Here is an 8,622-nt window from a genome sequence, read left to right as displayed (position 1 = left end):
AGTATGTCGTCCAAAATGTGACAAAAATGTCATAGTTTAGTATGTCATTCAAAATGTGATAAAAATGTCATAGTTTAGTATGTCGTCCAAAATGTGAAAAATTGTCATAGTTTAGTATGTCGTCCAAAATTTGACCAAAAATTTCATAGTTTAGTATGTCGTGCAAAACGTCATCAAAATGTCATAGTTTAGTATGTCGTGCAAAATGTGACCAAAATGTCATAGTTTAGTATGTTGTCCAAAATGTGACAAAAATGTCATAGTTTAGTATGTCGTCCAAAATGTGAAAAATTGTCATAGTTTAGTATGTCGTCCAAAATTTGACCAAAAATTTCATAGTTTAGTATGTCGTGCAAAACGTCATCAAAATGTCATAGTTTAGTATGTCGTGCAAAATGTGACCAAAATGTCATAGTTTAGTATGTCGTCTAAAATTTGACCAAAATGTCATAGTTTAGTATGTCGTTCAAAATGTGACAAAAACGTCATAGTTTAGTATGTCCTCCAAAATGTGACAAAAATGTCATAGTTTAGTATGTCGTCCAAAAAGTCATCAAAAATGTCATAGTTTAGTATGTCGTGCAAAAAGTCATCAAAATGTCATAGTTTAGTATGTCGTGCAAAATGTGACCAAAATGTCATAGTTTAGTATGTCGTCCAAAATGTGACAAAAATGTCATAATTTAGTATGTCGTGCAAAAAGTCATCAAAATGTCATAGTTTAGTATGTCGTGCAAAATGTGACAAAAATGTCATAGTTTCGTATGTCTTTCAAAAAGTCATCAAAATGTCATAGTTTAGTATGTCGTGCAAAATGTGACAAAAATGTCATAGTTTCGTATGTCTTTCAAAAAGTCATCAAAATGTCATAGTTTAGTATGTCGTGCAAAATGTGACCAAAATGTCATAGTTTAGTATGTCGTCCAAAATGTGACAAAAATGTCATAGTTTAGTATGTTGTCCAAAATGTGACAAAAATGTCATAGTTTAGTATGTCGTCCAAAATGTGACAAAAATGTCATAGTTTAGTATGTCGTCCAAAATGTGACAAAAATGTCATAGTTTAGTATGTCGTCCAAAATTTGACCAAAAATGTCATAGTTTAGTATGTCGTGCAAAACGTCATCAAAATGTCATAGTTTAGTATGTCGTGCAAAATGTGACCAAAATGTCATAGTTTAGTATGTCGTCTAAAATGTGACAAAAATGTCATAGTTTAGTATGTTGTCAAAAAGTCATCAAAATGTAATAGTTTAGTATGTCGCCCAGAATGTGACCAAAATGTCATAGTTTAGTATGTCGTCCAAAATGTGACAAAAATGTCATAGTTTAGTATGTCGTCCAAAATTTGACCAAAAATGTCATAGTTTAGTATGTCGTGCAAAACGTCATCAAAATGTCATAGTTAAGTATGTCGTCCAAAATGTGACAAAAATGTCATAGTTTAGTATGTTGTCAAAAAGTCATCAAAATGTCATAGTTTAGTATGTCGCCCAGAATGTGACCAAAATGTCATAGTTTAGTATGTCGTTCAAAATGTGACAAAAATGTCATAGTTAAGTATGTCGTCCAAAATGTGACAAAAATGTCATAGTTTAGTATGTCGTCCAAAATGTGACAAAAATGTCATAGTTTAGTATGTCGTGCAAAAAGTCATCAAAATGTCATAGTTTAGTATGTCGTGCAAAATGTGACCAAAATGTCATAGTTTAGTATGTCGCCCAGAATGTGACCAAAATGTCATAGTTTAGTATGTCGTCCAAAATGTGACAAAAATGTCATAGTTTAGTATGTCGTGCAAAAAGTCATCAAAATGTCATAGTTTAGTATGTCGTGCAAAATGTGACAAAAATGTCATAGTTTAGTATGTCGTCCAAAATGTGACCAAAATGTCATAGTTTAGTATGTCGTGCAAAAAGTCATCAAAATGTCATAGTTTAGTATGTCGTGCAAAATGTGACAAAAATGTCATAGTTTAGTATGTCGTCCAAAATGTGACAAAAATGTCATAGTTTAGTATGTCGTCCAAAATGTGACAAAAATGTCATAGTTTAGTATGTCGTTCAAAATGTGACAAAAATGTCATAGTTAAGTATGTCCTCCAAAATGTGACAAAAATGTCATAGTTTAGTATGTTGTCAAAAAGTCATCAAAATGTCATAGTTTAGTATGTCGCCCAGAATGTGACCAAAATGTCATAGTTTAGTATGTCGTGAAAAATGTGACAAAAATGTCATAGTTTAGTATGTCGTCCAAAATGTGACAAAAATGTCATAGTTAAGTATGTCGTCCAAAATGTGACAAAAATGTCATAGTTTAGTATGTCGTTCAAAATGTGACAAAAATGTCATAGTTTAGTATGTCGTCCAAAATGTGACAAAAATGTCATAGTTTAGTATGTTGTCAAAAAGTCATCAAAATGTCATAGTTTAGTATGTCGTCCAAAATGTGACCAAATTGTCATAGTTTAGTATGTCGTCCAAAATGTGACCAAAATGTCATAGTTTAGTATGTCGTCCAAAATGTGACAAAAATGTCATAGTTTAGTATGTCGTCCAAAATGTGACAAAAATGTCATAGTTTAGTATGTCGTGCAAAAAGTCATCAAAATGTCATAGTTTAGTATGTCGTGCAAAATGTGACAAAAATGTCATAGTTTAGTATGTCGTCCAAAATGTGACCAAAATGTCATAGTTTAGTATGTCGTTCAAAATGTGACAAAAATGTCATAGTTTAGTATGTCGTTCAAAATGTGACAAAAATGTCATAGTTTAGTATGTCGTCCAAAATGTGACAAAAATGTCATAGTTTAGTATGTCGTCCAAAATGTGACAAAAATGTCATAGTTTAGTATGTCGTTCAAAATGTGACAAAAATGTCATAGTTAAGTATGTCGTCCAAAATGTGACAAAAATGTCATAGTTTAGTATGTCGTCCAAAATGTGACAAAAATGTCATAGTTTAGTATGTCGTGCAAAAAGTCATCAAAATGTCATAGTTTAGTATGTCGTGCAAAATGTGACCAAAATGTCATAGTTTAGTATGTCGTGCAAAATGTGACCAAAATGTCATAGTTTAGTATGTCGTGCAAAAAGTCATCAAAATGTCATAGTTTAGTATGTCGTGCAAAATGTGACCAAAATGTCATAGTTTAGTATGTCGTCCAAAATGTGACAAAAATGTCATAGTTTAGTATGTCGTTCAAAATGTGACAAAAATGTCATAGTTTAGTATGTCGTTCAAAATGTGACAAAAATGTCATAGTTTAGTATGTCGTCCAAAATGTGACAAAAATGTCATAGTTTAGTATGTCGTCCAAAATGTGACAAAAATGTCATAGTTTAGTATGTCATTCAAAATGTGATAAAAATGTCATAGTTTAGTATGTCGTCCAAAATGTGAAAAATTGTCATAGTTTAGTATGTCGTCCAAAATTTGACCAAAAATTTCATAGTTTAGTATGTCGTGCAAAACGTCATCAAAATGTCATAGTTTAGTATGTCGTGCAAAATGTGACCAAAATGTCATAGTTTAGTATGTTGTCCAAAATGTGACAAAAATGTCATAGTTTAGTATGTCGTCCAAAATGTGAAAAATTGTCATAGTTTAGTATGTCGTCCAAAATTTGACCAAAAATTTCATAGTTTAGTATGTCGTGCAAAACGTCATCAAAATGTCATAGTTTAGTATGTCGTGCAAAATGTGACCAAAATGTCATAGTTTAGTATGTCGTCTAAAATTTGACCAAAATGTCATAGTTTAGTATGTCGTTCAAAATGTGACAAAAACGTCATAGTTTAGTATGTCCTCCAAAATGTGACAAAAATGTCATAGTTTAGTATGTCGTCCAAAAAGTCATCAAAAATGTCATAGTTTAGTATGTCGTGCAAAAAGTCATCAAAATGTCATAGTTTAGTATGTCGTGCAAAATGTGACCAAAATGTCATAGTTTAGTATGTCGTCCAAAATGTGACAAAAATGTCATAATTTAGTATGTCGTGCAAAAAGTCATCAAAATGTCATAGTTTAGTATGTCGTGCAAAATGTGACAAAAATGTCATAGTTTCGTATGTCTTTCAAAAAGTCATCAAAATGTCATAGTTTAGTATGTCGTGCAAAATGTGACAAAAATGTCATAGTTTCGTATGTCTTTCAAAAAGTCATCAAAATGTCATAGTTTAGTATGTCGTGCAAAATGTGACCAAAATGTCATAGTTTAGTATGTCGTCCAAAATGTGACAAAAATGTCATAGTTTAGTATGTCGTGCAAAAAGTCATCAAAATGTCATAGTTTAGTATGTCGTGCAAAATGTGACCAAAATGTCATAGTTTAGTATGTCGTCTAAAATGTGACAAAAATGTCATAGTTTAGTATGTTGTCAAAAAGTCATCAAAATGTAATAGTTTAGTATGTCGCCCAGAATGTGACCAAAATGTCATAGTTTAGTATGTCGTCCAAAATGTGACAAAAATGTCATAGTTTAGTATGTTGTCCAAAATGTGACCAAAATGTCATAGTTTAGTATGTCGTCCAAAATGTGACAAAAATGTCATAATTTAGTATGTCGTGCAAAAAGTCATCAAAATGTCATAGTTTAGTATGTCGTGCAAAATGTGACAAAAATGTCATAGTTTCGTATGTCTTTCAAAAAGTCATCAAAATGTCATAGTTTAGTATGTCGTGCAAAATGTGACAAAAATGTCATAGTTTCGTATGTCTTTCAAAAAGTCATCAAAATGTCATAGTTTAGTATGTCGTGCAAAATGTGACCAAAATGTCATAGTTTAGTATGTCGTCCAAAATGTGACAAAAATGTCATAGTTTAGTATGTTGTCCAAAATGTGACAAAAATGTCATAGTTTAGTATGTCGTCCAAAATGTGACAAAAATGTCATAGTTTAGTATGTCGTCCAAAATGTGACAAAAATGTCATAGTTTAGTATGTCGTCCAAAATTTGACCAAAAATGTCATAGTTTAGTATGTCGTGCAAAACGTCATCAAAATGTCATAGTTTAGTATGTCGTGCAAAATGTGACCAAAATGTCATAGTTTAGTATGTCGTCTAAAATGTGACAAAAATGTCATAGTTTAGTATGTTGTCAAAAAGTCATCAAAATGTAATAGTTTAGTATGTCGCCCAGAATGTGACCAAAATGTCATAGTTTAGTATGTCGTCCAAAATGTGACAAAAATGTCATAGTTTAGTATGTCGTTCAAAATGTGACAAAAATGTCATAGTTTAGTATGTCGTGCAAAATGTGACAAAAATGTCATAGTTTCGTATGTCTTTCAAAAAGTCATCAAAATGTCATAGTTTAGTATGTCGTCCAAAATGTGACAAAAATGTCATAGTTTAGTATGTCGTTCAAAATGTGACAAAAATGTCATAGTTAAGTATGTCGTCCAAAATGTGACAAAAATGTCATAGTTTAGTATGTCGTCCAAAATGTGACAAAAATGTCATAGTTTAGTATGTCGTGCAAAAAGTCATCAAAATGTCATAGTTTAGTATGTCGTGCAAAATGTGACCAAAATGTCATAGTTTAGTATGTCGTGCAAAATGTGACCAAAATGTCATAGTTTAGTATGTCGTGCAAAAAGTCATCAAAATGTCATAGTTTAGTATGTCGTGCAAAATGTGACCAAAATGTCATAGTTTAGTATGTCGTCCAAAATGTGACAAAAATGTCATAGTTTAGTATGTCGTTCAAAATGTGACAAAAATGTCATAGTTTAGTATGTCGTTCAAAATGTGACAAAAATGTCATAGTTTAGTATGTCGTCCAAAATGTGACAAAAATGTCATAGTTTAGTATGTCGTCCAAAATGTGACAAAAATGTCATAGTTTAGTATGTCATTCAAAATGTGATAAAAATGTCATAGTTTAGTATGTCGTCCAAAATGTGAAAAATTGTCATAGTTTAGTATGTCGTCCAAAATTTGACCAAAAATTTCATAGTTTAGTATGTCGTGCAAAACGTCATCAAAATGTCATAGTTTAGTATGTCGTGCAAAATGTGACCAAAATGTCATAGTTTAGTATGTTGTCCAAAATGTGACAAAAATGTCATAGTTTAGTATGTCGTCCAAAATGTGAAAAATTGTCATAGTTTAGTATGTCGTCCAAAATTTGACCAAAAATTTCATAGTTTAGTATGTCGTGCAAAACGTCATCAAAATGTCATAGTTTAGTATGTCGTGCAAAATGTGACCAAAATGTCATAGTTTAGTATGTCGTCTAAAATTTGACCAAAATGTCATAGTTTAGTATGTCGTTCAAAATGTGACAAAAACGTCATAGTTTAGTATGTCCTCCAAAATGTGACAAAAATGTCATAGTTTAGTATGTCGTCCAAAAAGTCATCAAAAATGTCATAGTTTAGTATGTCGTGCAAAAAGTCATCAAAATGTCATAGTTTAGTATGTCGTGCAAAATGTGACCAAAATGTCATAGTTTAGTATGTCGTCCAAAATGTGACAAAAATGTCATAATTTAGTATGTCGTGCAAAAAGTCATCAAAATGTCATAGTTTAGTATGTCGTGCAAAATGTGACAAAAATGTCATAGTTTCGTATGTCTTTCAAAAAGTCATCAAAATGTCATAGTTTAGTATGTCGTGCAAAATGTGACAAAAATGTCATAGTTTCGTATGTCTTTCAAAAAGTCATCAAAATGTCATAGTTTAGTATGTCGTGCAAAATGTGACCAAAATGTCATAGTTTAGTATGTCGTCCAAAATGTGACAAAAATGTCATAGTTTAGTATGTTGTCCAAAATGTGACAAAAATGTCATAGTTTAGTATGTCGTCCAAAATGTGACAAAAATGTCATAGTTTAGTATGTCGTCCAAAATGTGACAAAAATGTCATAGTTTAGTATGTCGTCCAAAATTTGACCAAAAATGTCATAGTTTAGTATGTCGTGCAAAACGTCATCAAAATGTCATAGTTTAGTATGTCGTGCAAAATGTGACCAAAATGTCATAGTTTAGTATGTCGTCTAAAATGTGACAAAAATGTCATAGTTTAGTATGTTGTCAAAAAGTCATCAAAATGTAATAGTTTAGTATGTCGCCCAGAATGTGACCAAAATGTCATAGTTTAGTATGTCGTCCAAAATGTGACAAAAATGTCATAGTTTAGTATGTCGTTCAAAATGTGACAAAAATGTCATAGTTTAGTATGTCGTGCAAAATGTGACAAAAATGTCATAGTTTCGTATGTCTTTCAAAAAGTCATCAAAATGTCATAGTTTAGTATGTCGTCCAAAATGTGACAAAAATGTCATAGTTTAGTATGTCGTGCAAAAAGTCATCAAAATGTCATAGTTTAGTATGTCGTGCAAAATGTGACCAAAATGTCATAGTTTAGTATGTCGTCCAAAATGTGACAAAAATGTCATAGTTTAGTATGTCGTTCAAAATTTGACAAAAATGTCATAGTTTAGTATGTCGTTCAAAATGTGACAAAAATGTCATAGTTTAGTATGTCGTCCAAAATGTGACAAAAATGTCATAGTTTAGTATGTCGTCCAAAATGTGACAAAAATGTCATAGTTTAGTATGTCATTCAAAATGTGATAAAAATGTCATAGTTTAGTATGTCGTCCAAAATTTGACCAAAAATTTCATAGTTTAGTATGTCGTGCAAAACGTCATCAAAATGTCATAGTTTAGTATGTCGTGCAAAATGTGACCAAAATGTCATAGTTTAGTATGTTGTCCAAAATGTGACAAAAATGTCATAGTTTAGTATGTCGTCCAAAATGTGAAAAATTGTCATAGTTTAGTATGTCGTCCAAAATTTGACCAAAAATTTCATAGTTTAGTATGTCGTGCAAAACGTCATCAAAATGTCATAGTTTAGTATGTCGTGCAAAATGTGACCAAAATGTCATAGTTTAGTATGTCGTCTAAAATTTGACCAAAATGTCATAGTTTAGTATGTCGTTCAAAATGTGACAAAAACGTCATAGTTTAGTATGTCCTCCAAAATGTGACAAAAATGTCATAGTTTAGTATGTCGTCCAAAAAGTCATCAAAAATGTCATAGTTTAGTATGTCGTGCAAAAAGTCATCAAAATGTCATAGTTTAGTATGTCGTGCAAAATGTGACCAAAATGTCATAGTTTAGTATGTCGTCCAAAATGTGACAAAAATGTCATAATTTAGTATGTCGTGCAAAAAGTCATCAAAATGTCATAGTTTAGTATGTCGTGCAAAATGTGACAAAAATGTCATAGTTTCGTATGTCTTTCAAAAAGTCATCAAAATGTCATAGTTTAGTATGTCGTGCAAAATGTGACAAAAATGTCATAGTTTCGTATGTCTTTCAAAAAGTCATCAAAATGTCATAGTTTAGTATGTCGTGCAAAATGTGACCAAAATGTCATAGTTTAGTATGTTGTCCAAAATGTGACAAAAATGTCATAGTTTAGTATGTCGTCCAAAATGTGAAAAATTGTCATAGTTTAGTATGTCGTCCAAAATTTGACCAAAAATTTCATAGTTTAGTATGTCGTGCAAAACGTCATCAAAATGTCATAGTTTAGTATGTCGTGCAAAATGTGACCAAAATGTCATAGTTTAGTATGTCGTCTAAAATTTGACCAAAATGTCA

Source organism: Solea solea, chromosome 11 (assembly GCF_958295425.1).
Source record: "Solea solea chromosome 11, fSolSol10.1, whole genome shotgun sequence".
Lineage (NCBI taxonomy): Eukaryota > Metazoa > Chordata > Actinopteri > Pleuronectiformes > Soleidae > Solea > Solea solea.
The sequence above is the reverse complement of the archived record's forward strand: the minus strand, read 5'-3'. Positions refer to the sequence as shown.